Source organism: Anomaloglossus baeobatrachus, chromosome 6 (assembly GCF_048569485.1).
Source record: "Anomaloglossus baeobatrachus isolate aAnoBae1 chromosome 6, aAnoBae1.hap1, whole genome shotgun sequence".
Lineage (NCBI taxonomy): Eukaryota > Metazoa > Chordata > Amphibia > Anura > Aromobatidae > Anomaloglossus > Anomaloglossus baeobatrachus.
Genome location: NC_134358.1, coordinates 176,700,310 through 176,725,474, shown reverse-complemented (window position 1 = coordinate 176,725,474; position 25,165 = coordinate 176,700,310).

Genomic DNA, 25,165 nt, shown 5'->3' with positions numbered 1-25,165 from the left:
CTGTCACTTACAGATTAATCATGGAAGGTTTCTCGGGGAGACGCCTGACATGATTAACCTAGGATTTAGTGGCAGCTATGGGCTGCCAATAACTCCTTATTACCCCGATTTGAAAACGCACCAGGGCAAATCGGGAAGAGCCGGGTACAGTCCCAGAACTGTCGCATCTAATGTATGCGGCAATTCTGGGCGGCTGTTGGCTGATATTGTTAGGCTGGGGGGCTCCCCATAACGTGGAGCTCCCCATCCTGAGAATACCAGCCTTCAGCCGTATGGCTTTATCTGGCTGGTTTTAAAATTGGGGGGACCGCACGCCGTTTTTTTTAATTATTTAATTATTTATTTCACTGCACAGTATAGACACGCCCACCGGCTGCTGTGATTGGGTGCAGTGAGACACCTGACACTCAGCGTGGGGGCGTGTCTCACTGCAACCAATCATAGGTGCCGGTGGGCGGGGAAAGCAGGGAATACAAGATTGTTTAATGGGTGGCCAGCTTTTTCAAAATAGTAAAAGCCGCCGGAGCAGTGTGAATGCCGTGCAGCGCCGCGCCAGGGATCGGGGATCAGTGAGTATGAGAGAGGGGGTAAGAGGGATAGACTGACATATACAGAGAGAGAGGGACAGAGATAGTGACCGACTTACAGAGACTAGTGAATGACAGACATTGTGAGGCGCTTCAGAATGCAGCTTTTCAGCTGTGCTCTGAAGCGGACCTTTTTTAAGCTGCGGTGCAGAGCGCACACCTGCGCACATAGCATCAGACACCAATATCGTATGAGGGATGTCACATGTTACAATTGACTTGGTTCGTGCAACAAAACGTTCAATTCTAGACAAAGATACGATGTGTTTGCGATCAACGGTTTTGCGTTCAATCCTGATCGCACTTAGGTGTCACACGCAGATACCTCACAAACGATGCCGGATGTGCGTCACTTACAACTTGACCCCAACGACGGATTGTGAGATATATTGAAGCATGTAAAGCGGGCTTAAGTCATTTCTAACCAACAATGTTGTGTGTACTGAGGAAATCATCCAGCCCTTTTTTGAAAGCTGTTATAGTATCTGCCATTACTACTTCTTGTGGTAGGGCATTCCACAGTCTGACTGCTCTAACTGTAAAGAACCCTTTCCTATTTAGCTGTCGGAATCACTTTTCTTCCACTTGCAGAGAGTGACCCCTGGTCCTTAGTATTGTCTTTGGAAGAAATAAGTCATGTGCCAGTCCTTTATATTGACCACACATGTATTTATACAAATAAATGAGATCTCCTCTGAGACGTCTTTTTTCTAAGCTATACATATCTAACTTTTTCAACCTCTCATCATATGTGAGGCCTTCCATTTCTTGTAGTAGTCTAGTTTCCCGCCTTTGAACTGACTCTAACTTCTGAATGTCCTTTTTTAAAATGTGGAGCCCAAATCTGGATCCCATATTCAAGATGTGGCTTTACAAGTGATTTATAGAAGGGTAACAATAAGTTGAAATCACGGGATCTAATCTCTCTTTTTATACACCCAAAAATCTTGTTTGCTTTAGCAGCTGCTGCTTGACATTGAGTGCTGCTGCTCAGCTTATTTGTAATGAGAATACCCAAGTCCTTCTCCTGTTCTGTAGTCCCGAGTTTACTTCCATTTAATGTATACACAGTTATAGGGTTACTCCATCCTAGGTGCATTACTTTACATTTATCAACATTAAATCTCATTTGCCAAGTATCTGCCCATTCTAACATCTTATCCAGATCTTTTTGTAATATTGTACTGTCAAGGTCAGTTTTTAATATCCTACATAGTTTGGTGTCATCAGCAGAGACTGATACTTTACTAACAATCCCATCCACAAAGTCATTAATAAAGAGATTAAACAGAATCGGTCCTAGCACAGATCCCTGCGGCACCCCACTGCTGACTATAGCCCATTTAGAGAATGTACCATTTATGACTACTCTTTGTTTCCTATCTTTAAAGCCCGTTTTACAAGCTGCAATGTATCTTACAATGTGTCGGCGGGGTCACGTCGTAAGTGACGCACATCCGGTATCTTAAGGTACATTGCAGTGCGTAACAGCTACGTGCGATTGCGATTGAACAGTAAAACGTTCATCGCACGCACGTCGTTCATTCCTCATGAATTGAACGTGAGGTTGTTCAATGTTCCCGAGGTACCACACATTGCAGTGTGTGACACCCTGGGAACGATGAACAGATCTTACCTGCGTCCTGCGGCTCCCGGCCGGTAATGCGGAAAGAAGAAGGTGGGCGGGATGTTTACGTCCCGCTCATCTCCGCCCCTCCACTTCTATTGGCCGGCTGCCACGTGACGTCAATGTGACGCCGAACATCCCTCCCACTCTAGGAAGTGGACATTTGCCGCCCACATCGAGGTCGTATGGATGGGTAAGTACGTGTAACAGGGGTTAACTGTTTGTGCGGCACATTCAACAAATTGAACGTGCCACACATACGATGGGGGCGTTGCAAATCGCATACGATATTGCATGCGAAATTGCAACGTGTATAGCAGGCTTTAGCTAATTCCTTACCCAGTTGCATATAGTTTCCCCTAGTCCTTCTGGAGCTTTAGTATAAGGCTATCATGTGGTACAGTATCAAATGCCTTTGAAAAGTCCAAATAAATCACATCAGCTGCATTACCAATATCCAGGCTTGCACTTACCCCCTCATAGAACCCCAACAGGTTGGTTAGACACAATTTATCTTTCATGAATCCATGCTGTTTGTCAGTTATTATAGTATTTTCTGCAATATATTTTTGCATGTCATCCCTTAAAATGCCCTCAAAAACTTTGCATACTACTGATGTCAGGCTTACTGGACGGTAGTTGCCTGGATCTACCCTCTTACCTTTCTTAAATATCGGTACCACATCAGCAATCCTCCAATCCTGAGTAACCAACCCTGTCAGGCTATGTGCCCACGTGTGTGCGCTCTGCACCGCAGTGTAAAGTCACTGCATGTCCGCTTCAGAGCGCAGCTGAAACTCTCTGTTCTGAAACTTTGGTGACTGCAGAATTCGTGCGCTCTGCATGCTGCCTCTCCCTATAGACAGAATGGAGACAGCATGCAAAGCGCACGAAAGAAGTGACATGTTGCTTTTTACAACGCAGCGATTTAGCAGCATGCAAATCGCTGCGTTTTAAAACGCCACGTGGGCATGGATTTTGCACAATCTTCATAGATTCTGCTGGGGACGCAGTACGCATGCAGTTACACTGCAGTGCAGAACGCAGCGTAACTGTATGCAAATACGCAACGTGGGCACATAGCCTTACATGTCCTTTTCTTCCTTTCACTACCAAGCCTAGTACTACATCACACTCCTTGGAAGTCAGTCTCCTCCTCAAACAGTCCCACGTCTTTTCCCTCCTGGAGGGGTATTGCCAATATGGCTGGACTGAGCTATAAGCTACTGAAGAAGTCCCAGGGACTCTTGCTTAAGACACTCACTTTGTTCCTTGTCCTGCTCTTTCTTACACTAGGACCCGTCTCTCTCTGTCACTCGTTCCTTTGGTCAGTTCGCTGACCCAGCTCCACTAGATCACTCTATATCACGGTAATCTCCTTCTCTTTCTCAGTTGTTCCCTCTTTTCCTCGATCACACTACTCTATGTAAGGGTCTCCCTCTCTTTAGGACACCCATGTCATGTGGCTCTGCTGCTCCTCAGACCTGAGGTCTGTTCCTGTCACAGGCTGGGCCCTAACTGACATTTCCACAGCAACCGTTTCTCTCCCTCAGCAGTAGCTCCTCCCCTATTGGCTAATCCTAGAATCCCAACTGTCACCTGTCTGTCACTGGGCAGATTTAACTTTTCCCCTGCATAGCTATAACACTAATAATACCTTAATAAGCATCCTACATTATATACTACATAACATTACACCTTTTACCTATACACATGCATTACATCATCAATACTACTACACCTCTACATAGTAACATCCTCAACTCTGCTACATCTTATACGTTACAATACCTTACACTATACATTCCGGCATAATATTTCTTTATATCTTATCACATATATATATTTAAGAACATATTTGGTGTCTTCAGGGGTAGGAAGTCGACCACCATCTTACAATACGACCAAAGTTCAACATGGCTGATACACTGACACTGGCTGTGTGTTCTTGTGTTAATGTCTCTGATGCATTGTCATTAATTGGACCAACATTGGCAGATCTGGAGATTCCTTGTATCTCACCCCAAATTAGCTCTCCCAGGAAAGGGATTTCCACAACAATACCGTACTGCTCCGGTGACCTGCAACACTGTTGATCCAGCCTCTCTGGTCCCCCTATCTGTCGGAAGCAGTGCGGTATTACTGGTCATGTATGTGCGCTTGTGTATTTGATGTGTGTGATGTATGTGTCGGTGGGCAAGAAGCAGGGGAGGACTGATGACCTAGGAGCGATGCAGATGTCTGGAGTCTGGTAAATATGATTCTCCTTGTGGGGTCTGCCGTTTTGGGGGCAAAACTTACCTGCAACCCGTGTTTTCCCCAAATAAGCTTTACCCCAAAACTAAGCCCTAGTGCATTTTTTCTAGGCAAAAATAAATATTAGGCAGTGTCTTATTTTCAGGGAAATACAGTTTATGTATCTAAGAGATTATTTGAGCCTCTAAAAATTATGGATTACGGCATCATACACACCCTGGAAAAATTAAGAGTTAAGGTTGAATCATGACCTTCCCATTCCTTACAGAGTAAGTAATGGAGGGTCTCATAGACATTTCCCATCACTAACCCTGAGCTTGAAGACAGCTGTCATTTGTTGACAAATCCCAGCTGTCATTAACCCCTTATATTACCCCGATTGCCACTGCACCAGGGCAATCGGGATGAGACAGGTAAAGTGCAGGATTGTCGCTTCTAATGGATGCAACAATTTTGAGCATCTGTTGGCTGCTATTTTTAGGCTGGGGGCCCCAATATTCATCAACCTCCCCAGCCTGTGAATACCAAACCCCAGCTGTTGGCTTTATCATGGCTGAATATCAAATTGGGGGGGAACTGCATGTCTTTTTTATTATTTATTTAAATAATTTAAAAAAGCCGCATAGAGTATCTCGTATTTTGATACACAGCCAAGATAACGTGCACAGCTGGGAGCTGCAGCCTGTAGCCATATGCAACCAATCTCAGACGCTGTCACAGATAGTGGGCAGGGGAAGCAGTGAATATGTATGAGATGTAATTAGCGGACCTGGAAGCAGTGTGATAGCCCCGGCTCATCATACAGCACAATTATCCTAGCCAAAAACATAATAACGTAGCAGAAAAGCATTAGTGCAACCACGAACAGTTACCAAACAAACAATTGCCGATTTTTGAGAAAAGTGCTCAGGCTTCTGAAAATGAATCTGAATGGGCAAGGCTCGTGATGAATTTGAGATTGGTGACCCTTCTTCAAATGAGTTCTCTCATCTCTAGTAATGAGGGCAATCTAGCCATGGGTACTCCTGGAGCTTTGGGCCCGAGGCGATAGCCCAGATTTCCTCCATTGTAATCTACTTTTGCATGTGCCTGCCTGCAACATACAGTAACAAGAGTCCAAGGTGACAGACTAGTGAGTTAAAAGAGGATGGAATTATTTATATTCAGCCATAGATTAGCCGCCTCTGGCAGTTTGAAAAAAGAGACATAGCATGTAAAGTAAAAAAAATAAATAAAAAAAAAACATTTTTATTTTGGCTTTCAACTTGAGAATGCTGCTTGTTAAAATGAGTTTCGAGAGACAGATAACAAGATGAAGCTAAACATAGAAGAGTAGGCTTTCTTACGTACTTTCTAAGATGGGTATGCTGGATTAGATACAGCATGATATCACTTTGTACAACATGCCAATATTTTCTTGTTTTCATATCACTTTTTATCAAGGTGATAAAGTTATTTAAATCTCAGTGTGCAGCAGTAAAGGCTCCAGCAACCTAATTTCCTTGTATTTCTCCGGAATAATAAACAGTACTTAGAGTTCATTTATTCTTCATTAAATAATTCCAAAGGAGAGCCTGCTGTACACAACGGGACGCGATTCATCATCTTATAGATTAGGAGGACATAACTAAAGGCACATTATTTATTGACAGTAAAAAAATCATTTGGACCTCAGTGGGATCTCAGTCTTTGAAACATCTGGAGCACGTTACTCATCTGTAGCAGTTATGATGTCAGTTTGACAAAGAGATAATGGAACACATTCATTGAAGATGACAATCATGTCAGTTTACACTTGTTCAATATCTTCCACAACTTTCCAAAATTTGTCAAGTGGTACGGATCATGACAATGGTTTTGCCATATTACTATGCTTGCATCTGTATGCCCTTGAGAAGAAATAGCATTGAGTGGACTTCAGTGTGTAAGAATGGGTAAGTTATTCTTTGTTCACCTGCTGTTTCCTGATGGAGCCAATTTTTATACAGTATTTGCTCCTTTTCTTTATCCTCCACCTCTTCCAAGAGCCAAAGATTATTTTTCCCCATTGTATAGCAATATGGAAGCTTTTTTTGTTTCATTGGATGAATACAGACCTGAAAGACACTATTCACTTTACCATATAATGTACTGAAAAACAGAAATAAAAATCAATGTGGGATGAAAAAAAAGCTTCCACTATTTTTTTTTTTTTCCATTTTGCTCTTATGGCGTTTAATGTACAGTAAAAATGATCTAGTTATACGATCTGGTTTCTACAGGTCAATACAATTCTGTCAATATCAAACTTGTAAAGTTTGTTTTTATTATTATTTAGTGGTTAAAAACTATTTCTGATCTTTGTAAAGAAAAAAAAAAAGTTTATGCTACAACTTTCTGAAACCAATAACATTTTGGAGCTGTTGCTTTTATTGGTATCATATTAAGGTACATGATGTTGAGATAAATGTTACTGCATTTTTTGGGTTGGGGCTGTGATAGAAAAATGAGCAAATATATTTGCAAAAAATTTGGATTTTTTTTTTTGTAATTCACTTCTGAACAAATTCAGTGGGTGCTGTTTTTTGAACCTTAACCCTTTCACGACCGATGACGTACTGGTATGTAATCAGTCATGTCACGGTAATCACCGCCATCTGCTGCGGTGAGTCAACAAGGATCATCCCAGCACGTCTGCTGATTTGCACAGCAGATATGTGAGGCTAACAGGTGCTGGTGGATCGCACCTGCTTGCCACTTAAATCGCGCTGTCAAAATGTGACAATTGTGAATTTAAATGGCTGTGGTGGAGATCGCATCATTCCCCGCCACCATCGGTGACCCCGTGATGTGATCACAGGGAGTCGATGGTTGTCATGGTAGCGATGGGTAATGTGGTAACCCCTGTCATTATCATGACGTACTTCCTCTAAGAGCCAACAGAGCGGCGACTGTTAAAGGAACAGTGCATTTTTGCTGATCAGAGGTGTGCAGAGGTGTGCAGCACCCCCCCCCCCAAACAATCGTTCAATGCCAGAGTTCCCTTATTCAATGTTAGCATTTTAAAGCGCAGCTGTATGTATTTTTGCAGTTATAATGTGTTTTCAGCTGGTACCTTTTCACACCTGTAGGATGTGCAGGTCAGTCTTTTTGATATATTTCTAGTGCATTTCTTTCTGACTTAGCAGTCCACCCTGTAACCAGGCTGTGTCCACTCTCTTTGATGGTAGGATACTTTTTTCCCAGACATGTAGAAGCATTTCAAGTATGTAAGAGATTACCTTGCCGTGGTGACCAGGCTCACATGCATTGGCCAATACATAAGCTACCTATTTTTTTCAAATATCCCTATAGCAGTAATGTAATTCCAAAGTTCCCTTATTCATTGTTAGCATTTTAGAGTGCAGGTGTATGTATTTTTGTAATATTACACAACAGGCATATAGAAAAATTACCCATGCTTCTATTTACTAATAAACTGAGTAGTTTGTCATATAATTGATAAGATATTGCCTTTGTCTACACATAAAAATTCAAGCCCATTGTTCAACTACTGCTCTTAGAGGGGCCCACCGGAGGATTCACCTGTTCCACTGTGGCCAGTCCGAGCCTGTGCATATGTGACGCCCCAGGTGTGCTGATCCTGTTCAGGGACGTCACAGGGCTTGTTCAATATGGTGAACAGGTAATGTCAGTTTTTATATATGTCGTGACGCCACTCACAGCTTGCGGTCAGGGATGTGAAAGACCGCCACTGCAGGTTTTACAAGCGTCTGGGGCTGATGGGGTCTGCAGACAGATAATCTAGCCTCCCATGAGTGAGGCAGGCCCCAGGGGCTCAGGTGAGCAGGATAGCGGGTCCCAGAATAACACAGGCTGAGTCCAAAAGTCTTTCAACTGGTTTTTACTCCCTTTAGATGTTGCAGTGATCTGATCCGGGCGTTGCTGTGATGAACCAGGTAGAACCAGGGCTCCTTCGGGCCATTCTGAGGGTAACCTGTTAGCTCGCCTTCCTATCACTTTGTGTTTGGATAACCCCCTGACGTGGAGTACCATGGGGGTCTATCCAGGGAGTCGCTGCTGCCTTTTCTCCCCTGTCTTTGGCCCGTTTGCCGGCAACGTGGACCAAGTGAGATGGTTCCAGGCTCTGTCCCCTTATGGGTCCCTGCATTGCTGATGAGGCTCGGACTCTGTGAGGTTGGTGAAGTACGTGTAGTTCCCCTCACTGGCAGGTTTAGCAGGTAGTTAAACTGGAGTCTGCTCTAGGGATCTGTACCCCATACGTGCCTAATCACCAGGAATACCATACTGTTTCTACCAGGTGACCGTTCTCCCCCGCTAACGGTTACTACCCCGTGCAGGGTCTGACTAGTGGCCGCACGTGTATCCACTTCGTGACCGCCGCTCACCACCACCAGACTGGCTCTCTTCCTGACAACCTCTGCACTCTAGCTCCTAGCCCCTCCGCTACACCCCTTGACAAGATTTAAAGGCTAGCCCCCTCCGGAGACTGCCCAAGGGTCCCATCTACTGGTGTGGGAGAACTGGTTGCTAAGTGTCTGTGCGTACACACCTCGTTCTGGCCCTTAGGATTACCTGGAAGTACTGTCCCAGCATGGGTGAAGTACTCAGTGGCGCCTGACTGGGTCAGGGGCGCCACACATACAACACAAGCCATCAGGACAGGAAATGTATCTATATAGTATGAGTGGAAGTGTGGCGCCCTGGCCTAGCCAGGTCGTCACAGATAACACTCAAACATCCCCACCCCCCATTAGACAGGGACATCAGCCAAACAAAAACCCTTGTTGTCTCCCTCCAGTGTCTGATGTCCACACCAGGCGGAGTTCACAGGCCTGGAGGCGGGAAAAGTGACAGATAGAGTTTGGAGTTTGAAGTGAGAGGAGTAAGCACTTGGGTGTCTGGGTTTGTGGCCCAGGCACTAACAACAAGGTTGGCAGACGGTGGTGGCCGTCTGCAGGAGTGGTGGAGCGACGCGGATCCGTAGGACCGGGGTTGGGCGATGGCCCGCCGGTACCGACCGGGGAGCGAAGTGAAGCCAGCACACACAGGCAGGGCCATCGGACCCCGACCAGGTTTGGAGCCACCGACAATAGTCAGATCCGAATGTGACTGGAACCCCAGGGGTTTCACAACAGCAAAAGTCCCGATTGAAGGCAACCGCCCACACTGTGAGGGTATACAGCTACCGCCTAAGGCTAGAGACACAAGGGCCAGCGCCTGCTGGCAAACGGGCTCCTCCGGTACCCATACACCGGGAAGCGGACTACCGTTGGGAATCCATAGTAATCAGAAGGAGAACATCAAGGTGCAGGGAAACACAGCCGCCATCACCTGTCCGGAGAGAGACACTGCAGCCGGCTGCGGGACCCGTCCATCCAGCCGTTTGGTTTACCGAGGACTTTGTACCTTCCTTGCTGAGTGAGTACACCCGTGCCATCTGGCACTGCGCCGCGCTGTCCCTGCAACCCTGCACCTCACCGACCCTGCCTCCCCGTCACATCATCGGGCCCAGGGACCACCGACCCCTACCCACGGAGGGGGGAAACAACATCCCAGCTGCTCCCTACCATCGCTCCCGGGATCCCCGTCACCAGCAGGGGTGGTGCTTATCTTCACCACGACCCGTGGGTGGCGTCACGGACTAAATCCCCGAAACCAACCACCCCTTTCACTCACGGGCGAGGAGCGCCGCTCGAGTCCCCGAATCCGGCCCACCGCTCGAGCCACCGATCAGCAGACGCAGCAGCGCCGGACCCGAGCGTTAGCGAGCGCGCAGCAGCGGCGGCGTCCTCCCCGCCCGCGACAGAAGAAGAGATGAGTTAAAAGTGTAAAGGCTGCTTTACATGTGTCGATTTCTCGTGCGATCGCATTTGCGATCTCACCCGCCCCCATCGTTTGTGCGGCACAGGCAATTTCTTGCCCGTGTCGCACAATGCTGTAACCCCCCGTCACACGCACTTACCTTCCAAACGACCTCGCTGTGGGCGACAAACATCCACTTCCTGAAGGGGGAGGGACGTTCGGCGTCACAGCAACGTCACACAGCGGCGGGCCAATAGAAGCAGAGGGGCGGAGATGAGCGGGATGTAAACATCTTGCCCACCTGCTTCCTTCCGCATTGCCGGCGGGACACAGGTAAGCTGCAGTTCATCGTTCCCGGGGTGTCACAAGGAGCGATGTGTGCTGCCTCGGGAACAATGAACAACCGGACGTTCGATTTTTGGAAAATGAGCGACGTGTCAACGATGAACGAGAAGGTGAGTATTTCTGCTCGTTCACCGTCGCACGTAGCTGTCACACGGTACGATATCACTAACGATGCCGGATGTGCGTCACTTACGACGTGACCCCGCCGACATCTCGTTAGATATATCGTAGCGTGTAAAGCCCGCTTAATGCTTGGACTATTAACTTGAGCACTGTAAGGCACTATTTGGTTTCTGCATGTCACAATTTATGTGGACACTACAAGCCACTATTAGTAAATGAATGTATTGCTCTATTCTACTGTATAAAGTTCTGTACTTTCTATTATATGTCATAATTTATTATTTTTTTATTCCAAAACAAAGAACTTGGAAACATCTCTTTTACACTTCTGTGCTTGCTCATGTTGTGCTGGCAGCAGGCATAGTTTATTGTGCGGTCCTTCTAGTCTAGTGAAGTTTTATATTTGGATGTCAGAGAGCAGAATAATCAGGAAGCCCTCCATTACATTGTATGTCATTACATAAAGCGACATTGCAAAGCCATACTGCAAAATTTAAAGTATGTTTCCATTTTAATCTTAGTACATTCTGCATGTAAATGTCAGGGTGTAATGACAGTTATTTCTTAAAATGATGCAATTTGTAGAGCTATAATTAATGATGACAAAAGCTGTATACAGTTTGTTCTGAGAGAGGCTGATATTTATCGGGATTATATTCAGGTGAATGTATTTGCTAAAATTCCCAATAAAAGGAGAGATAAACATTTATTGTTTAGAATGTTTCAAGGTTTACAAATAGAAACGTCAGGGTTTAATGTCATATATTAGTAGGAAATCTAAGGAACAAGAATTTGACGCCTGCCCAAATAATAATATATAAATACGGTAGTGGCCAAAAGTATCACACTGTTCTGAACAATTTTATAATTTGCTATCAGCTAATTCAATAAGGGCATGTGCCCACAATCTGGATATGCTTTTTCCTAGACACAACATGTCTTCTCCTGTGGGGTCGCGAGTGCTGCCCGTGCACACGATCCAGGGTCAGGCAGCTGCTGACTTTCTGTTCTCCCTGCGGAGAACACTCGCGGCTATGCGGCATTAACTGACATGCTGCGGCTCGGGAATGTCAGTTTACTCTGCGGGAAAAACATGCAGAGTGTACATGGGATTTCTATAAATCCTACAAATCCCATCCACTATGCTTGTACTGTACAACACAGCGTTTTGGATGCAGTGAAAACACTACATGCAAAATACTGTGAACCCTAATTGTGGGCACGCAGCCTAAGAAAACACTAAACTTAGAAAACACATAGACAAAACTATCAGCCACGAAGACATTTTCCTCTCCCTCATAAATCCCAGATAATGAGCTCCTATTGCAGGATGAAGCATTACACAACCTTCACATATAAAGCTGTATTTTTCGTTCTTTTTTTACCACTTTCAGCATCCTCTGTATTCACCAACAACAGGCCAGGGAGTTTTCAGACTCAGACCTATTTGCTCACCTTTTAAATCTATTATCCGGCATCAGGAGTAGTATTGCATGCAGAATATTATGGCATGTTCTGGCATGACTCTGACATTGATTAGTCCTACTAGGGTATTTGGATAGAGATTTTTCCCTTATGAGCTCTGGCTAACACCAGTGAGCTTTTATATACGGCATTCTAGAATCCTGTATATAAGAGCCCAGGCCGCTCTGTAGAACATAAAAAACACCTTTATAATACTCACTTAGGGAGCGGTCCGGTCAGATGGGGTGTCACTGCTCTCAGTCTTGCATTTCCTCCATCTTGTGTAATTGCTGTCCTCCTGCCTAGCCCCGTGTGGATGAAGCATCCTATGTCATCAACACATAGGCCTCAGTTGCGCTCCTGAACAAGCGCACTTTGAACTGCCTGGCTGAGGGCAAATAAAAGTATTGTGGTGCGCATGTGCGGGTGGTCTTTGACAATACTTTGCTCTGCTCTCAGCAGGGCAGATCAAAGTTCACATGTGCAGGAGCACAATGGAGGCCTCTATGTGGATGACATAGGATGTGTCATCCACACGGGGCTGTGTAGGAGGACGGGGATCGCATAAGATGGAGGAGTTGCTGGACTGAGAGCAGCGCCACTCATGGAACCCGACAGCTCCCTAGGTGAGTATTATAAAGGTAATTTTTACGTTGTACAGAGTCGCCTGGGCACTTATATACACTATTCTAGAATGCTGTATATAAGGGCTCAATGGTGGTGGCCACAGCTCATAAGGGAAAATCCTTACTATCCCATTTTTTTGACACACTTCTGACTCATACTACAACCAAAATGTGATAAATATGTAAAAAATTATTTTACATAGGTCGTAGAAAACATCCTTCTTAAACAACCACCTTTTCACAACTCTATGACTTCAGGACCAGGGTTGCCAAAGTATTTTTTTTTCTGGACACATTATAAAAAAAATCATGGAAAGCCAACATTTTCATGGAAACATTGAAAAACCATAATAAATCATTAAGATTATAAGTGAATTGGTACGAACAAGGATATTTAAAGCCACAATGGTGGGTGACATAAATAGTAGATTGCTTGAATATGGCAGCACTTCCCTGTGGGCATCTCAGTCTCTCTATAGATTCAGGTAGACCTATACCTACAGAATGAGCTCACAGGCAGCACCCTGTCAAGTTTGGGCTCTTTGTCAGCTCTCTGCGAAAGCTAGAATCACAAGCAGCTCTCTGTTACAGTTGAGGTCATTGTCAGTTTCTCCTCCAAAGCTGGGGTCACATATAGGTTTCTCTTGTGGATGAAGTTGGTCTCATGCTTTTCTCCAACAGGTCTATCCTGCTCATCAGTAGCTTCACTGGGAGGTCCAAGTGCTCAAGCTCTGCAGCAACCGATGGGTTGTCATGACAGTTGGGAGTCAGCTAATGGCTCCTATGTCTGTCCTGAAGAACTTCCTGTGAATGCTGTCTAAAAACCAGCCTTCACAGGAGATCAGCATTTCTGCTGTGCAGAGCAGTGCTCGTGCACCTCTCTGTACAGCACAAGTGATCGGTTGATCTCAGCTTCAAGTTTCCTAAGGGGACTAGTAAATACAATAAAAAAATTATTAAAAAACAATTATTAAAACACAAAAGTTCTAATCTCCCCCCCCCTTTGCCCCATTGAGCACAAAACAATAAAAATGGCTCTTGAAAGAAGGAGAAAAATAAAAACCGAAAGTACAAAAATGTAAAATTGCCCGGTGTTGAAGGGGTTAAAAAATCTTTAAGGAAAAGGCTTTTAATGCCATGAGAAAATACAGTATAGACAAATTGTGGCGCTCCTGAGTGTCAGGTGCCACAGGGTACTACAACTAACACCGGATTCCTGGAAGACCAGTGTCGATAAACACCACAGCACTCACACAAATCCACGCCCTTTTCCCCAGACTGGGTAACAGGCTAGAGACGGAACTGATGGATGGCCACCTATTGGAAGGGACTCATCCAATCCACTAGTTAGAAACCTGGGAAGAGGAGGGGATAGTCAGTGGAGTGATAGGAGATGGACATCTCGTTAAACAGAAGTCAGTTAGACGTGGAGTCAGTTAGAAGTTAACTCAGAAGTCAGTACACAGATGGAGAGTGTAAAGTGACTGATTAAGTAAAAGGAGTATGGTTGCTAGGGAGAGTACGGTGTGAGTACATACTGGACTTAGCACCAGCGGGGTGCAGAGCCCTAGTTCAGGAGGACGCTACAGGCTCACCTGATAAAGTCTGCCTGGTGAGGGGACCATCAATAACCTCACTGACGTTAGTGGCCGGGGCACAGCAGCAAAGAGGGAACCCGGGAACGGGGACAGAGGTCCGACCCAAGAGAGGTTCAAGCTGCCTCCCATACGGGCCAAGACGGTGACAACAGGAGGGGACCCCAAACCGCTTCAGGCCACAGGGACCCACCAACTACAAATGGGTGCATAGAAGTAAAGCTCACCAGGTCACTACACCGGCACTGGAACAAAGGGAATACTGGATTAGTAGAGACCAGCACCAACCGGGTTGCAGCTACTCCAAACAAGTGAGTAAAGCACAAGTTAAACTGCAGCTCTTGTGTTGTCTGAATTCTTCCTATACGTTTGCATCACCATACTACAACCACCATCATCCTCCCCTGGGGCCTAGCTCTACTTGGGGGGAGCCATAATATGCAAGCAACCCAATACCACCAGCCCCAGCAGAGAGACTTTGCAGCGGCGGCTTTACCCATATAGCTACATACCGCAAGTGGCGTCACGAAAAACACTTTATTTTTATTTTTGTACAATTCCCTTTGTTAAACGACCCCCAGGGTCACGGAACCGGGCAACGGTCACCCGTGATACGTGCCAGTGAATGCAAGGCCCGGGACCAAGTACCCCAAAGCCCTGGGGTGCATCAAAATCATATGTTAATGAATATAAAGTTCCTGCCATTTCCCGACATAACTAGTGGCACTTCGTCACTTGATAGCACAGAAGTGATGAATCTGCTCTGAGCAGCGTGGTCTACCACGTATGCCCACTGCTCCCTGGGACATATTGATATTTTATTAGAAGATTTTTCAGAATACTTGTGAGACCCTACTGTTTAGTGAGAAGAGAGACCAGGGAGTGTAACCACGTGGCTCCTGGGGATATTGCTGCTGAACCACCTCCCTTTCATTCCCTGTAAGTATAGTATAGCTTTAAATTCACGTTAATGTGATATGGCTACAAGTTCATAAATATAAATCCTGAAAACTACCTGATAGATTAAGATATAACTTTTAATAATTTTTTAATAAAAGGGAACTGCAAAGGATACTCTTGAACATACAAGAAAAGGACAAATAACAGTGCAATAAAATAAGAAGTGTGAACCCCTGGGTCATGCTATGGTGCTAAACCTTTACCCTAGGGAACTCTCCCCTGCCTACCAATGGAGGTTTAACACCCTAACCTAGACAATAGTGACCCCATTCCACGATGGCTTGCCCTCTCTGTCCCTAGTTACAAGATAATGTATCCATAGACTGTGACCCTGGGACCGCGGACAACATACTAGGCTTGATACAAGAATAATATGGATATATAAACGATGACAAGTATTCTACTGGTCAATTTATAACAAACCATGCTAGAAATTCTGTCAGTCAAACATGTATGCCTCAACGTGTTTCACCCCCTTTTATCTTTTGGGATACTGAAGTATCAAGCTCATCAGAAGGCAAAGGTCAGATGATATCATAGATATCCAAAAATTGGGTATGGTCCATCACAACTGGCTCACATAGTCAGCTGTCCAGAGAATCCATGCTGCAACAGATGTCAAAGGTTAGCAGTTATAATCAAACCACATGGATTATTCTACTTTTCACCTACTGTATCCTCACCTATCCCTTGTAGACTGTGAGCCCTCGCGAGCAAGGTCCTCTCTCCTCTTGTACCTGTCTGTGCCTTGTATTGTTCATGATCATTGTATTTGTTCCTAAGTATACCATTTTTACATGTACAGCACCATGGAATAAATAGCGCTATAATAAATAATAATAATAAATATTGGAATAATTTATATGAGTTTAGCTTTTAACGATAAGAGAATCGATCCGCAGAGGATTGACTTTAAGTTGAATTTCCTAAAATTTCCAGTTTCATGCACAACAATAACATGGATTTCCCTGAGAAGTCCATGTTCAGTGTCCGTTCATGGACACTAGCTGTCCGGTACGGACTCTGAAGTTTACAGTTCGGGTTCGCCCATTACTGCTCACTTCTTTTAGCATTTGAATACTAATTTTGACCAAAAGAACTAATAGTCTCACATTTTCAACAAGCTCAAAGGGTTTTATCCTGGTCTAGAAAAGTAGGAAAGGTCCTAGAGAAAACCCTCATATCCATAGAGTGAGATACAATATTACATATCATCATTACAAAAACTAAAGTAATAAGGAAACAAGGTGCGATGAATCTATTTTCTTTTGTTCAAGGCAAATGCTCAAATTGAGATTAATGGAATATTCCTTTTCATCAGAGCGAGGTTTTACATAATATACTGTACATGATATCTTTCATAGACCTATTGTTATACTTCCATTAATATAAACTATTAATTTGCAAAACATTGCAATATATTACTAAATGTCATTACAGTTGAAATGATTATTTTATGCAATAACAGAAAAGCATAATGATGTGTGAAGAGTAGTGTTGCGGTGGCCGGCTTCATATAAAGTCTGTATGAAGAGAAGCTCTAGGATATGCTGTAGGGAGATTAGAATCTGCATCAGAAAAAGCAATGTCTAACACAAGAGCGCCATCCACTGGTACATTTAGTAATTTTATCAATTGCCAGTAGAGAGTGGTTTGCTAACAGGCGAGATATCTTGTGATTGCATGAGAAAAGTCGTCATGAGAAAAAAAACCCCGATGATATTGAATAATATTGGATAAAATATTGGATACATCATTGGATAGCACGCATCCGACGCATACAGTCGTGTGACAACATCTATCAGCATTCAGATGCCACCCATGTGTTGTCCATTTCTCACTGACTGATAGGAGAAGGTGGAAAAAGCTTTTTTCTTATCAGTGAAAAATAACTGATTAAACTTTAACTAAATTCTGATGAAAATCTGATGGCACTTTGATGAAAATTTGATGAAACTGATGAAAATTACTGATGGAACTCAGTCGGTCTTTCTCATACGCCAAAAACACTGACGTCTGAATGAGCCCTAAAGGAAATGCGTTTCTATGAACTACAAACTATATTCCAACCTAAGATCATAGGGAAAAGGCACGGACGATCCCCTAGGAAAACTGGTGAATCTCCTAGTGAGCCCTTGTGCAGGAATGGGACCCCCACCCCGGTATATGAGCATTGGTGGGCACAATATACGTGAATTAGTATGTTCAAAGAGAGCATCTCATTATTCTTGTAAGAGACTACCCAGATTATATGGAAGCAGAAGTAATTATGGGAATGAGGGTAATGTAATATTTGCATATTGTTGAACAGTGGGCCCTGAGAGTCAATGTTACTAGTGGGCCTTTAGCACTCCAATGCGCCATTGATAGGAAACATAAGGCTGGTGCGGGCTGTACCAGGGGGCATATGACCCCTCAGACAGGTCTTCCAATATCTATTTATTACAGCATGGCAGACGCACCTGCTGCAGAACACTGTGCATGACCCCTTTGAAATAACATCATAGAATATACCTGGCACCACCTCTGACCTCTACAGAGGAGCTCCATATATTGTGGGCTCGGATTGGAGACAATGCAATCTTGACATGTGCCATAGCCACCCAGTAGGTTTGTGATGTGGTACTGCACTGCAAATTCCCTGTCTTCTTCTCTGACTCACGGTCTGAATTGAGCAGCCTAATATATGCCTTTAACATACATTGCTTGGACCATGAAATACAGGTGTGTGAATCCTGCCTAAGGCTATGTGCACACGTGGCGGGGTTTTTTTTTGCCTTTTTTATGCATTTTTCCTTGCTATGTTAATCAATAAAAGCAAGGAAAACGCATCCCAGGAAAGTCTATGAGAATTCTGACTTGCTGTGCACACGTTGCTTCATTTTTCCTTGCAGACTTTGTTGCTGAAAAAAGAAGCAGCATGTCAGTTCTTTCTGCTTTGTTTTTCTGCATTTCTATTATCCCTCGCCATGCCATATCCTTACAGGGGATTATGGTATATCGCAGCACTTTGCCGCATACACCGTGCATACAGCATGGTGTGTGAGGCTCTCCGTAGCTCAGTAACCCGGGGTCGTAATGCTGATTGGATTATAGGGACTGATCGCAGCATTTAGGGGGTTAAACTGCCGGGAAAGGTGTGGGGGCCAATCCGGGCAGTAAGTGTTGAATCCCAGCTGTAAAATCAGCTGGAGACCCGGTGGCGAACATGGGAGTGCAGCAAAAATAGAAGGTGAAAAATTCCAGCACCAGCAAGTAAAGAGTAAACATTTATTGAAGCCTAATTAAAAAGCCCATTACAAAAATTGTTAGGGTGGGTACAGAGCAAAGAAACGTCAACGCATTTCAAGTGAAAGAGGCTCTTAATCATGACAATATGTTTATAATTGTAATCAATAAAGGCTGCTGTGGCCATATGTATATTTCCATGGGGAGATAAGGTATGCACACCAGTGACTATGTAAGGGGAATACATGAAATAGCAGAAACTGCTGTGTGAATTCTGACTTGAAAAATCCAATAGCTATATGTAAGAGTGAAAATGTGAAAAATGGAATCTGCATTACTGCCATGAACATATGAATCAAGAGAAATTTAGCTATTGAATTGATCAATGCAATAGAGCCCCAACACTACGCCAAAGTATTTCTCTACATTGGGGTCCCTAGCTTGTGTGTGTCCTCTCATGCAGTTAAAAAACTTGTATGGGAAGCTGAGACCCAGGCTATTTATGCGTATGATATGGATTGGCAATAGGTGTGGTTGGGGAGGGTTCACAAACGAAAAACTACTAACAAATAAGGAATAACGTTTGGAACACCATTCTAAGTCTGAACTGGGTGCAAAAACCTAAAAAATATGTATATTTCCAACATCACTCAGTGTTTGGGGTTTGTTATTGTGCTCAGGAGAGTTTACAACACCTTAAGGCCCCGTCACACACAGAGATAAACAGAGATAAATCTTTGGCAGATCTGTGGTTGCAGTGAAATCATGGACATATTGTTCCATTTGTACACAGCCACAAACCTGGCACTGATTGTCCACAATTTCACTGCAACCACAGATCTACCACAGATCTACCACAGATCTACCACAGATCTACCACAGATCTACCACAGATCTACCACAGATCTACCACAGATCTACCACAGATTTATCTGTGTGTGACAGGGCCTTTAGTCTTGCCTGTATATGTGTAAATGAATGCATATGTGTTTGTAAGATGTGTGTGTAATTCATAATGTATCGTGATGTGCATATGCATGGAAGTGAAAGTATCTATGTATTTGAAGAAAATTCTTATATGTTTGGGGAATAATTTTAGATTTATTAACTTTATAAAGGCTCTTTGACATTTGCAGTATTAAATTTCATTTTGTGTCGTCTGTCTGGGTTTCTTTATGTGTTAATTTTTAGAACAGAGAAGAAAAGTCTTACATACAAAACTTTTTTTCTTCATTCTAAAAATTGACATATAACTGAACCCAGCCAGACCCCATAATAATCAATGGTGCCCCTCTGCTTCCGTTTGCATCAGTTATGCAGCAGATCTGCTTTGCACGTAATTCCACTTGTCTGTTTCTAAAACAGAAAAGACAAATGAAATTCGCTAATGCAAATGTGAAAGTCACCTTAGGTGCTATTCACATTACGATCTCACATTCGGAGCGTGTGTACATTCGAAAAATACAAATAAGGAATTCAGAGGTGCAGCTTGCTAAGCGATAGACCGTTATGGTCAGACATAATACACCACCGCGTATGTCTGACCTTACAGCGGCTAGCCTTTTTTTAAGTATAGCGAAATGTAGCATTCACAATTTTAAAACACATAAAACAAAACTCAATGTTGGGCTGGAGAACACATTACCATATAGTATACTGAAAAAAATAGAAAAAATTCCAAGTTCAGGGCAATTGCAAAAAGTGCATTTCCATAATTGTTTTTTGTGTTTTTTACTTACCATGTTCACTATATGATAAAAATGACTTGGTAATATGATTCCACAGGTCAGTACAAGTTCATAGATACCAAATATATTATATATATATATATATATATATGATAAAAATGACTTGGTAATATGATTCCACAGGTCAGTACAAGTTCATAGATACCAAATATATTATATATATATATATATATATATATATATATATATATATATATTTTTTTTTTTTTTTTTTTTTAAATGGTAAAAAAATAAAGAAAATGTGTGAAAAAAATATAAAAATGCACTTTTGTCTTAATTTTTTGAGGCCCGAAACATTCTTATTTTCCATGATCTGGGGCTGTGTGAAGGCTTATTCTTTTGCGCCCTGAGTTGATGTTTCTACAAATACCATTTCTGGGTAGATGTGATGTTTTGATCACCTCTATTTTAATTTTATTGCAATGTTGGGGGGCCAAAACACCATAATTCTGGAGTTTTGATTTTTTTTTTTGTTTTTGCTATGCTATTTACCGATCAAATTAATTTATTTTATATTTTGATAGATCAGACATTTCTGAACCAGGCAATGCCAAATATATGTATTGTTTTATTTTCCATGGGGCAAAAGGGAGGTGATTTGAACTTTTGTGTTTTATTTTTTTTCATATTTTTAAAAACTTTTTTCCACATTTTCATCAACATTGACAGAAATACAAATTTGAAATAGATCCCTCTGTGTGTAATGAGTCTATATAATATATGTGTTTCCCTTTTTGTATTGAATTACTGAAATAAATTAACTTTTTTAGGATATTCTAATTTATGTATTTGTGCTCGAGGTGCACGGGACTTGTAAGATTCCTAATTCAATAAGTGATGTGCATCTTTTAATGAATTGGATGAATATCACTCCAGTCGCTTCATTAACTAGCATGCACAACACCATCTTAGGCCCGCAACACACATCCGTTGAAAACGTGCGTGTTTGGTCCGTTTCCGTACATACCGGAGATACGATCAAACGTGCACATATGTTTTTTTATGTTTAAAGGCACACGTGCGTGTTATTTGATCTTCCGTGTGTTCGTGTGCGTCCCACGTTTTTTGCTCCGTTTGGCACGGAAGCATGTTCGTTTTTGGGACGGAGCACGCACACACGGACATAATGTTAGCCTATGGGAGTCCAAATAAAACGTTCCTTGCACGGATGTGTGGTTATGTTGTCCGTGAGAAATGTCCGTGTGTGATGCAAAATGTCGTTACTACATGTCGGAAGACAGAGTAGCGGGTTGAGAATGAACTCGGGTGAACTTCAGCCGGCATGTATCAACGACATTTAACATCACACATGGACATTTCACACGGACAACACACACACATCAGTTAAGTTTCACACGCACACGTGGTTACCATACGCCGGACACACAGCCACCACACGTGCGTTTTTTACGGACCAAAAAATGGATTACGGACAAGAAAAACATTACACGCACGTAGTTATCAAGGACGTGTGTTTTAGGCCTTAGGCCTGCAACACACATCCGTGCCTCCGGTACGTGTTTGGTACGTTTTTGCACGTACCGGAGACACGGAGACACATGGACCAATGTTGCCCTATGGTAGATGGCCCACACATGTAAAATTACACGGAACGTGTGTCCGTGTGGTTAGTACGTGTGTGCGTTTTCCCACACGGCCAACATGTCCGTTTTTGTCAGTCAACACACAGGCACGGACCCGCTAAAGTCAATGGCTCCGTGCCTGCACGGACGGCACACGTAGCATGTCCGTGTTCAGCACGTACCGTCCGTGTATGTTTTTAAACGAACGATGTCGGTTTTGTTTTTTTTTTCTTAAATGTCAGTCTACTTACCTTTTTTTCTGCTGTTCTCAGTCATCATCCCTTTGGAGCTCGGTCTGTATCTTCCCCTGTCGCATACTCACCGATCTCCGATCATCAGTGCGGCGAAGAACAGCTGTTCCAAAGACACGCGGCTTCAATTAATTTGAAAATGCCAGCCGCTCATTAATCAATCTCGCATTCCCTGCTTCCCCCGCACACAGGCACCTATGATTGGTTGCAGTTAGACACACCCACACACTGAGTGACAGCTGTCTCACTCCAACCAATCACAGCCGCTGGTGGGCGGGTCTATACTGTGCAGTAAAATAAATAATTAATTAATTAAAAAAAAAACGATGTGCGGTCCCCCCCAATTTTGATACCAGCCAGGGTAAAGCCATAAGGCTGAAGGCTGGTGTTCTCAGGATGGGGAGCTCCACGTTATGGGGAGCCCCGTAGCCTAAAAATATCAGCCAGCAGCCGCCCAAAATTGCCACATCCATTAGATGGAACTCTACCCGGCTCTTCCCGATTTGCCCTGGTGCATTGGCAATCGGGGTAATAAGGTGTTAATGGCAGCAACCCATAGCTGCCACTAAGTCCTAGATTAATCATTGCAGGCGTCTATGAGACATCCCCAATGATTAACCTGTAATTTAAAGTTAATAAACACACACAATGAAAAATCCTTTATTTGCAATAAAAAACAATTACAAATACCCTCGATCACCAATTTATTAAGCCCCAAAAACCCATCCATGTACGGCATAATCCACAGAGGTCACACGTCGCTTCCAGCTCTGCTACATGAAGGTGACAGGAGCTGCAGAAGAACACCGCCGCTCCTGCCAGCTCCACGCAGCAACTGAGATGAGCCGCGTGATCAGCTGTGCTGTCACTGAGGTTACTCGCGGCCGCCGCTGGATCCTCCAACTGTGACGGCAAGTTGCCCGAGTGACAGCGATGATGTCACAGGTGAGTTGCAGTCTCATGGGGAGGACTCCAGCTGGCCATGGGTAACCTGAGTGACAGCAGCGCTAATCGCACTGCTCACTTCAGTCACTCAGGGGATTAGCGGTCACCAGTGAGTCCTCCACGGGTGACCGCTAATCAGTACGCGACAGAGGTGCGGTATGACAATGAAGTCAGGTGAAGTTCACCCGAGTTCCTTCTCATCGCGCAACTCTGTCTGCTGTCAGCCGACATGTATCAACGACATTATGCATCACACACGGAACATTTCACATGGACATTACACGTACGCATACACAGCCATTCCACACGCACACACGGCAAGCATACGCCATCACACGGATGTCATACGTACTGGAGAAACGCCCATAAAAAACGGAACGCGGACCTGAAAAACGGAACGTGAGACACGTACATTTTTTTTGCAGAAGTGTGTTTCAGGCCTTAATGAATCAGGACCGTTTTTCTTGGCAGGACATTGCCTGGTGTAAACAAGAGATGTAATTCCAATAATATGGGGACAGAATGATCTCTTAATGATCATTCTAAAGGGCACTTTACATGCTGCGATATCGCTATCGATATTGCTAGCAAGCGTACCTGCCCCTGTCGGTTGTGCGTCACAGGCAAATCGCTGCCTGTGGCGCACAACATTGCTTACACCCGTCACATGGACTTACCTTCCCTGCGACGTCACTGTGGCCAGCAAACCGCCTCCTTTCTAAGGGGGCGGTTCGTGCAGCGTCACAGTGACGTCCCATGGCAGCCTACCAATAGAAGCGGAGGGGCGGAGATGAGCTGGTGGAATATCCCGCCCACCTCCTTCCTTCCTCATTGCCGGTGGACGCAGGTAAGGAGATGTTCGTCGTTCCTGCGGTGTCACACATAGCGATGTGTGATGCCTCAGGAACGTCGAACAACCAGCGGCATGCACCACCAACGATATTATGAAAAGGAGCAACGTGTCAACAATCAACGTTTTTTTGACGTTTTTGAGATCGTTGATCGTCACTCCTAGCTGTCACACGCTGCGTTGTCACTAACGATGCCAGATGTGCGTCACAAACACCGTGACCCCGATGATATATCGTTAGTAGAGATGAGCGAACCGGTCGCGGTTCGGCTCGAGGTCGGTTCGCCGAATGGACGTCCCGTTCGAGTTCGGCTCGTCGAACGTTCGACGAACCGAACTCAAACTGCATAGGAAACAATGGCAGGCAATCACAAACACATAAAAACACCTAGAAAACACCCTCAAAGGTGTCCAAAAGGTGACAAACAACTCACAACACAACACAAACACATGGGAAAGTGACAAGGACATATACTCATGCGAAAACAAAAGAGCTGGACAAGGAAAAAGAGGAGGACACACAGATATATGAGTATATGCAAGGAAACATCGATGCCATTACTGTGCAACTTGAGCCCTGCTCATTTTAGGCTTCCAATCTGGATAAATTGCCTGAGATTGCCAGGTACACCTTGGGGATCTTGTCGTGTCCTGCAGCCAGCGTTCTCTCGGAACCTGTCTTCAGTGCTGCTGGGGGTCTGCTGGCAGATAAGCACACGCATCTGTCCACTGACAATGTGGACATGGCTCTCAGAGGACTTTTCTTCCCCTGGGTCAACCAGGGGAGGCGAAAGGCACGCGTATTTTTGAGAGTGCTTCATGCAAAGCATCTTTTTCATCTTGAAAATTGGGTCAACTGATGCCAGTCAAGTGGGGTGTGTGTGGCCCAATTAGTGGCAATGAGGGAGACTGTGGTTGGAGTCCCCTCGCTGTGTTTCTAAAAGAACCAAGATGAACAAGTCATGGCTCTCAGAGGACTTTTCTTCCCCTGGGTCAGCCAGGGGACGGGAAAGGCACGCGTATTTTTGAGAGTGCTTCATGCAAAGCATCTTTTTCTTTTTCAAAAGGGGGTTCAACTGATGCCAGTCAAGTGGGGTGTGTGTGGCCCAATTAGTGGCAACGAGGGAGACTGTGGTTGGAGTCCCCTCGCTGTGGTTTACATGATTTTCGAA